This window comes from Tamandua tetradactyla, chromosome 12 (assembly GCF_023851605.1).
Source record: "Tamandua tetradactyla isolate mTamTet1 chromosome 12, mTamTet1.pri, whole genome shotgun sequence".
NCBI lineage: Eukaryota > Metazoa > Chordata > Mammalia > Pilosa > Myrmecophagidae > Tamandua > Tamandua tetradactyla.
In genome coordinates, this window is record NC_135338.1 from 65400314 (window position 1) to 65413621 (window position 13308).

General features: G+C 37.4%; 1 pseudogene; it reads left to right on the forward strand.

The window, feature by feature from the left end:
- Nucleotides 1–10180: 10180 nt before the first annotated feature.
- On the forward strand, nt 10181–10941 carry LOC143651437 (immunoglobulin-binding protein 1 pseudogene; annotated as a pseudogene).
- The last annotated feature ends 2367 nt before the right edge of the window (nt 10942–13308 follow it).

Genomic DNA, 13308 nt, shown 5'->3' on the forward strand with positions numbered 1-13308 from the left:
AAATGCCTATATCAGAAAAGAACAAAAGGCAAAAATGCAGGAATTAACTGTCCACTTGGAAGAACTGGAGAAAGAACAGCAAACTAATCCCAAAGCAAGCAAAAGGAAAGAAATAACAAAGATTAGAGCAGAAATAAATGAAATTGAAAACATGAAAACAATAGAGAATGAAACAATGAACAATGAAATCAATAAGACCAGAAGTTGGTTCTATGAGAAAATCAATAAGATTGATGGGCCCTTAGCAAGATTGACAAAAAGAAGAAGAGAGAGGATGCAAATAAATAAGATCAGAAATGGAAGAGGAGACATAACTACTGACCTCACAGAAATAAAGGAGGTAATAACAGGATACTATGAACAACTTTACGCTAATAAATACAACAATTTAGAGGAAATGGACGGGTTCCTGGAAAGACATGAACAACCAACTTTGGCTCAAGAAGAAATAGATGACCTCAACAAACCAATCACAAGTAAAGAAATTGAAGCAGTCATTCAAAAGCTCCCTAAAAAGAAAAGTCCAGGACCAGATGGCTTCACATGTGAATTCTATCAAACATTCCAGAAAGAATTAGTACCAACTCTCCTCAAACTCTTCAAAAAAATCGAAGTAGAGGGAAAACTACCTCATTCATTCTATGAAGCCAACATCACCCTCATACCTAAACCAGGCAAAGATATTACAAAAAAAGAAAACTACAGACCAATCTCTCTAATGAATATAGATGCAAAAATCCTCAATAAAATTCTAGCAAATCGTATCCAACAACACATTAAAAGAATTATACATCATGACCAAGTAGGATTCATCCCAGGTATGCAAGGATGGTTCAACATAAGAAAATCAATTAATGTAATACACCATATCAACAAATCAAAGCAGAAAAATCACATGATCATCTCAATTGATGCAGAGAAGGCATTTGACAAGATTCAACATCCTTTCCTGTTGAAAACACTTCAAAAGATAGGAATACAAGGGAACTTCCTTAAAATGATAGAGGGAATATATGAAAAACCCACAGCTAATATCATCTTCAATGGGGAAAAATGGAAAACTTTCCCCCTAAGATCAGGAACAAGACAAGGATGTCCACTATCACCACTATTATTCAACATTGTGTTGGAGGTTCTAGCCAGAGCAATTAGACAAGAAAAAGAAATACAAGGCATCAAAATTGGAAAGGAAGAAGTAAAACTATCACTGTTTGCAGATGATATGATACTATACGTCAAAAACCCTGAAAAATCCACAACAAAATTACTAGAGCTAATAAATGAGTACAGCAAAGTAGCAGGTTACAAGATCAACATTCAAAAATCTGTAGCATTTCTATACACTAGTAATGAACAAGCTGAGGGGGAAATCAAGAAACAAATCCCATTTACAATCGCAACTAAAAGAATAAAATACTTAGGAATAAATTTAACTAAAGAGACAAAAAACTTATATAAAGAAAACTGCAAAAAACTGCTAAAAGAAATCACAGAAGACCTAAATAGATGGAAGGACATACCGTGCTCATGGATTGGAAGACTAAATATAATTAAGATGTCAATCCTACCTAAATTGATCTACAGATTCAATGCAATACCAATCGAAATCCCAACAACTTATTTTTCAGAAATAGAAAAACCAATAAGCAAATTTATCTGGAAGGGCAGGGTGCCCTGAATTGCTAAAAAACATCTTGAGGAAAAAAAACAATGCTGGAGATCTCATGCTGCCGGACTTTAAGGCATATTATGAAGCCACAGTGGTCAAAACAGCATGGTATTGGCATAAAGATAGATATATCGACCAATGGAATCGAATAGAGTGCTCAGATATAGACCCTCTCATCTATGGACATTTGATCTTTGATAAGGCAGTCAAGCCAACTCACCTGGGACAGAACAGTCTCTTCAACAAATGGTGCCTAGAGAACTGGATATCCATATACAAAAGAATGAAAGAAGACCCATATCTCACACCTTATACAAAAATTAACTCAAAATGGATCAAAGATCTAAACATTAGGTCTAAGACCATAAAACAGTTAGAGGAAAATGTAGGGAGATATCTTATGAAACTTACAATTGGAGGCGGTTTTATGGACCTTAAACCTAAAGCAAGAGCACTGAAGAAGGAAATAAATAAATGAGAGCTCCTCAAAATTAAACACTTTTGTGCATCAAAGAACTTCATCAAGAAAGTAGAAAGACAGCCTACACAATGGGAGACAATATTTGGAAATGACATATCCGATAAAGGTCTAGTATCCAGAATTTATAAAGAGATTGTTCAAGTCAACAACAAAAAGACAGCCAACCCAATTACAAAATGGGAAAAAGACTTGAACAGACACCTACCAGAAGAGGAAATACGGATGGCCAAGAGGCACATGAAGAGATGCTCAATGTCCCTGGCCATTAGAGAAATGCAAATCAAAACCACAATGAGATATCATCTCACACCCACCAGAATGGCCATTATCAACAAAACAGAAAATGACAAGTGCTGGAGAGGATGCAGAGAAAGAGGCACACTTATCCACTGTTGGTGGGAATGTCAAAGGGTGCAACCACTGTGGAAGGCAGTTTGGCGGTTCCTCAAAAAGCTGAATATAGAATTGCCATACGACCCAGCAATACCATTGCTAGGCATCTACTCAAGGGACTTAAGGGCAAAGACACAAACGGACATTTGCACACCAATGTTTATAGCAGCATTATTTACAATTGCAAAGAGATGGAAACAGCCAAAATGTCCATCAACAGAAGAATGGCTAAACAAACTGTGGTATATACATACGATGGAATATTATGCAGCTTTAAGACAAGGTAAACTTATGAAGCATGTAATAACATGGATGGACCTAGAGAACATTATGCTGAGTGAGTCCAGCCAAAAACTAAAGGACAAATACTGTATGGTCCCACTGATGTGAACCGACATTCGAGAATAAACTTGGAATATGTCATTGGTAACAGAGTCCAGCAGGAGTTAGAAACAGGGTAAGATAATGGGTAATTGGAGCTGAAGGGATACAGACTGTGCAACAGGACTAGATACAAAAACTCAAAAATGGACAGCACAATAATACCTAAGTGTAAAGTAATCATGTTAAAACACTGAATGAAGCTGCATCTGAGTTATAGGTTTTTTTTGTTTTGTTTTGTTTGTTTGTTTGTTTTTTTACTATTATTATTACTTTTATTTCTTTTCTCTATATTAACATTCTATATCTTTTTCTGTTGTGTTGCTAGTTCCTCTAAACCGATGCAAATGTACTAAGAAACGATGATCATGCATCTATGTGATGATGTTAAGAATTACTGATTGCATATGTAGAATGGTATGATTTCTAAATGTTGGGTTAATTTCTTTTTTTTCCATTAATTAATAAAAAAAAAGGTAAATAACTGAAAACATGTATTTATTTTAACAGGGTGTGCTGGTGAGTCCATGTTGAAAGAGGATTGTGCGAGTTTGAATCTGTGGTGGACCCCAGAAAAGTCATGTCCTTTAATTCTCATTCAATATTGCTGTCTGGGAGCTTGTTGATTGCTCCCATGGAGGTGTGACTCACCCAACTGTGGGTGTTAACTTTTGATTAGTGAGAGATGTGACTCCATCCATTCCAGGTAGGCCTTGACTGGAATCCTTTAAAAGAGGAAACATTTTGGAGAGAGTCCCTTTTTAGAGCCATGAAAATGACAAGAGCCAAAGCCCATGCTGCCAGAGACCTTTGGAGATGAAGAAGGAATACGTCCCCAGGGAAGCTTCACGAAACTAAGCCTGGAGAGAAAGCTAGCAGACACTGCCATGTTCACCATGTGCCTTTCCAGTTGACAGAGAAACTCTGAACTTCATCGACCTTTCTTGAGTGAAAACCAACCTCTTCTTGGTGCTTTAATTTGGACATTTTTATAGACTTGCTTTAATTTGGAGATTCTCAATGCCTTAGAACTGTCACCTTGCAACTTATTAAATTCCCCCTTTAAAAAAACATTCCATTTCTGGTATATCACATTCCAGCAGCTTGCAAACTAGAACAAGGATGCTATGATTTTTGAAACTTGAGAAGTCTAACTTAAATGTCAACTGATCTTGCCGCCTGTGTTAGTTGTCTATTGCTGTGTGACAAATAGAATAAAATGTAGCTGCTTAAAACAACAACCAGTCAGCAGTTAGCAAGGAAGAGGGGCTCTCAGTCCCACAACCCAATGAAATTGGATTCTGCTAACAACTTGAATCAGTGAGCAAGTGGATTCTCCTCCAGAGCCTTCTGATAGGAGGCCAAGATGATCAACACCTTGATTTCAGTCTTAGAGATTGAGCAAAGGAACTAGCCAAGCCCACTGGACTTCTGACCTATGGTAACTGTGAGATAGTAAATTTGCTTATTTTAAATTGCTACATTTGCGGTAATTTGTTATGGCAGCAGCAATCGAGAACTGATACACTAGCTATTTTATTATTATCCATGCTCTTGAGTCTATTGATGTCTGTTCTATTTCTGTGGGGAAATACCATATAATGATTTACCACTGTGTGCTTCTTCCCAAATCCATGCTCTCTGGGGTCACCTTGCTTGTGTGAATTGAGTCTTCTTGGAAATATTTACACCATGGAAATCAGCAAACACTATAAATGATGTCTTAATCTATTGCTTTGTTGGTTGTTCAGACTTAAGAAAGTGATGAAGAAAATATTAATAAGGCAAATCAAATTTAAAAGTGCACCATGTCTAGTACCGAAGCTGAAAAAGGTTTCAGTGAAATGAACGTAATTTGCATGAGTGTCTACTATAGCTTTATAGTAGATCACACATCATGCTCAATGATAATTTTATTGAGAGAAGAGTTGGGAGATTGAAAGAAAATTCCATTTGTCAAATCATGGTCGAATGTTAACCATAGGTCATTTATAGATTCAAAAGTTCAGCAAAAATCAATGAACACATTTCGTGAGAAATAATTGGCTAATATGGAACTTACAGTACAAAGCACTGTATGTTTTATCATTTTGAAATTGTGTGCTTCCCAAACTTTTTATCAGTAAACTTTACAACAAATGTGTATTTGTACACATATAAACATTCAGACATTTATTATTTCACACAGTATCTGAGGGCCAAGAATCCAGGATGGGCTTACCTGGGTGAGTCTGACTCTTAGGAGGTAGGAGACAGATCGTGGCCAAGGCTAAATCACTAAATCCAGCCTTCACTGAAGGAATAGGAAATATGCTCCGCCTCCAGCAGGCAGGATTATCAAGGAACTTGTGGTCATAATTTGCAACCACCACCTCTCTTAAAAGAAGGAGGCTTGAAGTCAGTTTGTTTGTTTTTTTTGTTTTATTTTGTTTTTGGTACATGGGCCTGGAATCGAACCTGGGTCTCCCGCCTGATGGGAGCATTCCACCACTGAACCACCCACTGAAATCACTTTTGGGTATGACTACCTTTCCCTGGTAAACCCACTTGAGGAAGCTTATAATTACTTGCTCATTCATTCATTTTAGTCAGTGCTATGAGAAAAAAAATACAGTTGTGTAGAACAGCCGCAGATTCTTACCTGGGACTCAAAAACTACTGTTGAATTAAAACAGAGGCCCTCCACCTCCCTGGGACAAGCCCTACTTGATCATGATGAGTTAATTTCTTAACACTCTTGGATTCAGATATCTAACATTTTATTTTCAAGTACACTTAGTTGTTGGGCAGCCTTCCATCCTTTTCTCTTTTCTGTAACTGTTTACATTGTTCTTGGAAAGTTTGGTAGTATTTTCCTTTAAGCTACATGACTCTGAAGCTGTACAGCAGTCTTTAATTATCAATTCCATTTATTAAATGGTTCCTTTTTTAAAAAGCATTTTTAATTGTGAACTATAACATATATAAAAAAAGCAATGTTTCAAAGTACATTGTAACAATTAGTTGTAGAACAGATTTCAGAGTTTGGTATGGGTTGCAGTTCCACAATTTTAGGCTTTTTTTCCTTTCTGGCTGCTCCAAGACACTGGGGATTAAAGAATTATCAATGACTCAGCAGTCATACTCATTCATTAAATCCTATCTTCTCTGTTATAATTCCTCCTTCTCTTTTGATCCTTCTCCCAATCTTTAAGTGTATTTGGGCTATGCCCATTCTAATATTTTCATGCTGGAAAGGGGTGTCAATAATATGGGATAAGGGGATGGGACTAATCAATGTTCTTGGAGAGGTTGGCTGCTCTGGGTTTCAGGACTTATCTGGCTTAGGAGCCCATCTGGAGGTTGTATTTTCTGGAAAGTAATCTTAGTGTGTGAAACTTTTAAAGAATCTCAGTTAGAGCCCTAGGTGTTCTCTAGGGTTAACAGGAATGATGTTGGTTGGGATTTGGTAAACCATGGCAATTAGCAGTATCTAGCTGAAGCTTTTGCATAGAAGTTGCCTCCATAGTAGCCTCTTGACTCTATTTAAACTCTCTTAGCCACTGATACCTTATTTTGATACATTTCTTTCCCCCCTTTTGGTCAGGCACTGTAGATCTCAAAGTGCTAGGGCCAGGTTTATCCCTGGGGGTCATATCCCATGTTGCCAGGGAGACTTTGACCTCTGAATATCATGTCCCATGTAACGTAATGATTTTCCTTGCAGAGTTGGGCTTAGAGAGAAAGAAGACACATCTGAGCAACAAAAGAGATTTTCTGGAAATAACTCTTAGGCATAACTATAGTTAGGCTTAGCTTCTCCGCTATAGAAATAAGCTTCATAAGAGCAAGCCTCAAGATCAAGGGCTTGGCCTATTGACTTTGGAATTCTTACTGTTTGAGACAGTATCAGGGGTTCCCCCAGTGGTAAAGCTCAATAGTTCCACGTTTTTTATCCAGCCCCTTAAGGGACTTGGCCAAGACTTTTTAACTATCTCCCCAATATACTCTGGGATGTACCTGGGTATTACATTAAGCTATACTGAATTACAAACCCTCATTCCCATTCTGGGTTCTATGTGTTTGGGTTGTTCATTGAGCTATAATGGTTCCTTTAAAAAAAATCAGCTTATTGAAATATAGTTCATATACCATACAATTCACTCATTTAAGTCATACAATTCAATGAATTTTAATAAATTCACAGAGTTGTGCATTCATTGCCACAATAAATTTTACAACATTCTCATTACCCCTAAAAAAGAATTCTATACACCTTGTTATCACCTTCTGTTTTAGTATTCCTGCTGCTGAATCAAACACCATACAATGGATTGACTTATTTAATGGGAACTTATTGGATCATGTTTTTTTTATATGTATATTTTTATTGAGAAATATACACACATGTGCAATCCAACCATATTATATGTGCATGGGCCGGGAGTTGAGGCTGGGTCTCCTGCATGCTGGGCAGCCATTCTGCCACTGAAGTACCTGTACATCCTGGCCTAGATTCTAATAGACCCTAAGTTAAATTCTACCCCCTACATGAAATCTGGACCTTGATTTGGTGGAGAATAACTGACAAATCAAGTGCAAAAGGAAACCTTCAGCGAAAACCAAGTAAATACAAAACTTGAGAAGAGTGAAGGAAACCAATTTGCAAAATAATCAAATGCCCTGAACAGAACAGAAAATCATAAAGCACACGAAGATCCAAATGAAATGTCTCAGCCAAACGACGAAATCAAAATTTCAAAGGGGACACAGAATATGGAACAACTACTTAAGAACATTTTCAAAGAAACGAAGGCTATCAGGAAGGCACTAGAAGGACATAAAGAAGAATCTGGAAGGTTAAACAGAAAAATGGCAGATCTCATGGAAATGAAAGATACAGTAGACCAAATTAGAAATATACTAGAGACACATGCTAGCAGATTTGAAGAAGCAGAAGGAAGAATAAGTGAGCTAGAAGATAGAACAATTGAACCAGAGTGCATGAAAGAACAATTGGCAAGAAAGATGGAAAAAGTGCAACCAGATCTTAGGGAAATGATGGACAACAAGAGGAAAGCAAATATAAGAATCATTGGTATCTCAGAAGGAGAAGAGAAAAGTAAAAGGTTGGGAAAGTTACTTGAAGATATAATCAGGGAAAACTTCCCAACCTTTATACAATTCATAAATATGCAAATCAAAGAGGTCCAATGAACTCCAAATACAATAAATCCAAACAGGCCTACTCCAAGACACATACTAATCAAACTGTCAGGTGTTGAAGAGAAACAGAAAGTCCTGAAAGCAGCACGAGAAAAGCTATCTACTACATACAAGGGAAAACACATAAGACTGACTTCAGACTACTCAACGGGCATCATGGAAGAAAGAAGGCAGTGTTATGATATACTTAAGATCCTGAACAAGAAAGGCTTCCCCCCAACACTCCTTATCCAGCCAAGCTATCCTTCAAAATTGAGGGAGAGATTAAAATCTTCAAAGACAAAGAAAGATTGAAAGAACTAGTCAACAAGAGACCTGCCCTACAAGAAATACTAAAGGGAGTTCTGTCAGCTGAAAATAAAAAGACAGGAGAGAGAGGTCTGGAGGAAAGCACAGAATTGAAGAATATGAGTAAAAGGAATTTAAAGGAAAAAAGAGAGAGAAGGAAAATAATATATAGATCTGACAAATAAAAACTAAAGAACAAGATGGTAGAATCAAGAACTGCTTTCACAGTAATTACTTTGACCATCAATAGACTAAACTCACCAATTAAAAGATACAGACTGGCAGAATGGATTAAAAACCATAACCCATCTATATGCTGTTTACAAGAGATGCATCTTAGACTCAAGGACACACTTAGGTTGAAAGTGAAAGGATGGAAAAAAGATCTATTCAGGCTGTAACAAAAAGAAAGCAGGAGTAGCTATACTAATATCAGACAAAATAGACTTTAAATGTAATGACATCATAATAGACAAAGAAGGACACTATATATTAATAAAAGAGACAATTCATGAAGAACAAATAACAATCATAAATTTGTATGCTCCCAGTCAAGGAGCTCCAAAGTATATGTGAGGCACACATTGAAAAAACTGAAGGGAGTTATAGACTGTGTTAGTTTGCTAGCTGCTAGAATGTGATATACCAGAACTGGAATGGCTTTTAAAAAGGGGAATTTAGTAAGTTACAAGTTTACAGTTCTAAAGAAGTGAAAGTGTCAAAGTTAAGGCACCAGCAAGAGGTTACCTTCACTCAAGAAAGGCCGATGGACCAAGAACATCAGCTGGGTAGTCTCGTGGCTGACATCTGTTGGTCCCTGGCTCCTGGGCTCCATTGTTTTAAGCCACTGTTCCTGTGGAGGTTCCTCACTTTACTTCTCTGGGGCTGGCTTTCATCTCATGGCTTCCCTTGACCGTCTCCAGGTTCTGGCTTGTTTAACATCTCATGGCAATGTCTCCTGAGCTCCAAGCATCTCCAAACATCTGTGTCTATGTTCTCCACATGTCCACAACTGTGTCAGCTCTGCTGTGAAGTTTCTCTCGGCTCTGAGGCCTCTGTCATTTCTGTTATTTCTGAGGCTTCTCCAAGATGTCTCCTCTTTTAAAGGATTCCAGTAAACTAATCAAGACCCACCTAGAATGGGTGGAGTCATATCTCCATTTAATCAAAGGTCACACTCAGAATTAGGTGTATCACATCCCCATGGACATAATCTAATCAGGTTCCCAGCCTACAGTGCTGAATAGGGATTAAAAGAAATGGCTGTTCCTACAAGATTGGGTGGGGATTAAAACATGGCGCATTCAACACAAATAGTGGAAGACTCTGATACACCAGTCTCCACTACAGATAGCACCAGACAGAGGATCAACAAGGAAATAGAGAAGCTAAACAATGGAATAAATGAATTAGAACTAATAGACATATATAGATCATTACACCCCAAAACACTGGCTATACATTCTTCTCTAGCACTCATGGAATGTTCTCCAGGATAGATCATAAGCTGGGACACAAACCAAGTCTTTGTACATTTAATAAGATTAAAATTATCCAAAGTGCTTTCTCTGATCACAACAGAATAAAACTGGAAATTTATAATCACCAAAGAACCAGAGCTTTCACAAACACAGAGATTAACAACACACTCTTAAATAATCAGTGGGTCGAGGAAGAAATTGCTAGAGAAATCAGTAAATTTCTGAAGACAAATGATAATGAGAAAACAGCATATCAAAACTTATGAGACTCCCTTCCCCAAAATGGCAGCAGTAGAAGAAAACTTACTGCTGCCGCTGCTCCCTGAGCTAATCAAAACCAGCAAGCAGCTTCTGAACGAAGTGGAAGTAGAGACTGAACCCACTGATTGCTGGATAATCCAGGATAAGATGTTCAAGGGATTGGATCTCCTTGAGAAGTCCGCTGAAATGATTGCAGCTGGACTTGAAATGAAGATTTGGAAGAGACTGCTTCCACCGACATGAAGTACCTGATGGTACCAGCATTTTAAGGAGCTCTCACCATGAAACAAGTCAGCTCCACCAAGCATCTATATCATTTGCAGCAGTCTTGAGAACACTTTCTAAACTACTTAATTCAGTGTCATTACTATGATGTACCCTGCAAGCTCCTCCATGGCCTATCCTAACCTTGTTGCTATGGCATTTTAAAGACAGGCTAAGATACCGAGATACAAGCAGAAGAAGGAGGTGGAGCATAGACTATCTACACTGAAGTCTTCTGTGGAAAGTGGTGAAGCAGATGATAAGCATGTTTGGGAATATTATCGCCTTCATCTTCAGAGGTGGCTTGGTATCAGCATGGAAGAGATTGAGAGCATGATCAGGAGATAAAAGTCCTAAGAGAAAAAGATTCCTCAAAAGAGGCATCAACTTCTTGCTCCTCTCTTCAGGACAGGCCTCCAATGAAACTCTTCATTCTCACTTGGGACGTGGCCCAAGCCAAAGTGCTTGGAACTGGTTATCCAAGTCTGGCAACCATGACAGGAAATGAATTGATATGATTAGCATTGGAAATATGGAAAAGAAAGAGAGGAGCAGAGAGAATATTCAAGAAAATAATGGCTGAAAACTTCCCAAATTTAACAAAAGAAATGATTATACTCATCCAAGACCTCAACAAACTCCAAACAGGATATATCCAAATAGACCCACATGGGCAACATAATCAAATTGTTGAATTCCAGACAAAGAATTCTGAAAGCTGCAAGAGAGAAGCAACATGTCATGTATAAGAGATCCTCAATAAGATTAAAGGGCAGTTTCTCCTGGGAAATCCTGGAAAGATTTGGAAAGGCAGTGGAAAGAAATATTTAAAATACTGAAAGCAAAAAATTGCCAAACAAGAATTTTATATCAGGCAAAACAGTCTTTCAGAAATAAGGGAAGAATTATGACATTCCCAGATAAACAAAAGCAGAGTAAGTCTGTCACCCTAGAGCAATCCTACAACACATGGTAAATGGAGTTCTGCAGATTGAAATGAAAGGACACTAGGTAATTGACTGAAGCCACCTGAAGATATAAAGATCTCCTGTAAAGATAATGACATGGGTAAATATAAATAACAATATTATTGTATTTTTGATCTTGTAACTCTGCTTCTTACTTCCTACAGTATCTAAAAGGTAGATGCATAAAATGTAATGATAAATCAGCGGTTTTGGACTCATAATGTATAAACACATAACTTGTGACAAGAATGACATAAAGGTGGGGAGGCGAAGGGAGGGTACAGGAACATAGTGTGTGTGTACTGTTGAAGTTGGTATCAAAGCAAACAAGATTGTTACAGATTTAGGATGTTAAGTTTAAGCCCCATTGTAACTTCAAATAAAACATCAGAGACTGTGCAAATTCCTAGAGACAGAAATTCGAGTACAGGTTACCAGGGGCAGGGAGCAAGGGGAATGAGCAGTTAATGCAAAATCAGTATAGTTATTCTGTTTGTAGTGAAGGGAAAGACTAGTAATGGATGGTGGTAAGGGTAATGTGACATTGCGAATGTGATTAATCTCTGTGAATGACATGTTTGGGGGAGGAGATTGAGGTGAGAAGATTTATGTTGTATATATTTCCACAATTAAAAAAAACAGAAAGGGGGTTAAGGGTAGTTCAGGGGTAGAATTCTCACCTGCCATGTGGGAAACCCAGGCTTGATTCCCAGTTCAGGCACATCCCCAAAAACAAACAAACAAAAATTCAACAAATGGTGCTGCAATAACGGGATATTCACATGAAAAAATAGTGAAATATGATCCTGCCATATAGCATACAAAAAAAAAAAAAGAAAGAAAGAAACTAAAGAGATAGTGATGATTAAATGCAATACATGGTGCTGGATGAGATCTAAAAATGCAGGAGAAAAAGCTCAAAGGGGCATTATTGGGACATAAGAAAAACTTGAAATATAGATTATAAGTTTCATATCAATGTTAAAGTTCTTGAATTTAATTAACTGCACTGAAGGTGATTACATAAATGAATATCCTTGTTGGTGGGAAATGTACATGGAAGTATTTTGTGTTTAAGGAGTGTGATGTGGGAAACCTGCTTTGAAATGTTCCAAAAATAGATAGACAGATGAAAGATAGAATGATACAGCAAAGATGGCAAAATCTGGGGGAGGTGTGGGCATGTTGGAGTTCTCTGTATTATTTTTTTTTTTTTTTTAAAGGAAAGACAGAGAGAAGGAAGGAAGGATAGAAGGAAGGAAGGAAGGAGGAAAGAGAAACATTTTTAAACATTTTCTTGTTTTATTGTATTCCGTTTCTCCGTTTTTGTTACATGGGGTGGGGCCGGGAATCGAACCGAGGTCCTCCGGCATAGCAGGCAAGCACTTTGCCCGCTGAGCCACCGCGGCCCGCCCTCTCTGTATTATTTTTGCAATTATCTTGTAAGCTTGAAAGTATTGCAAAATAAAAGATTTTAAAAATTATATATATATATAACTTATGGGAGGCAGCAAAGGAAGTGCTCAGAAGGAAATTTATTGTCCTAAATGCTGATAATAAAAAACAAGAATGAGCAAAACTTGAGGATTTAATTGCTCACCTGGAGAATTTAAAGAATAGCAAACTAACCCCAAAGCAAATAAGAGAAATAATAAAGACTAAAGTGGAAATCAACTGGAGAACAATAAAACAATAGAAAGAATCACCAAAACTAAAATTTGGTTCTTTGAGAAAATCAATAAAGTTGATGGACCCCAAGCTAGACTAATGAAGAAAAAAAAGAGAAAGAAGACACAAATAAAATCAGAATTTTATTCTGATATGGTAATGAGAGGGGGGGGTCATTACCACAGATCATAAAGAAATTAAAAAACATAGGAGAATATTATGAACAAATACACACCAACAAACAAGACA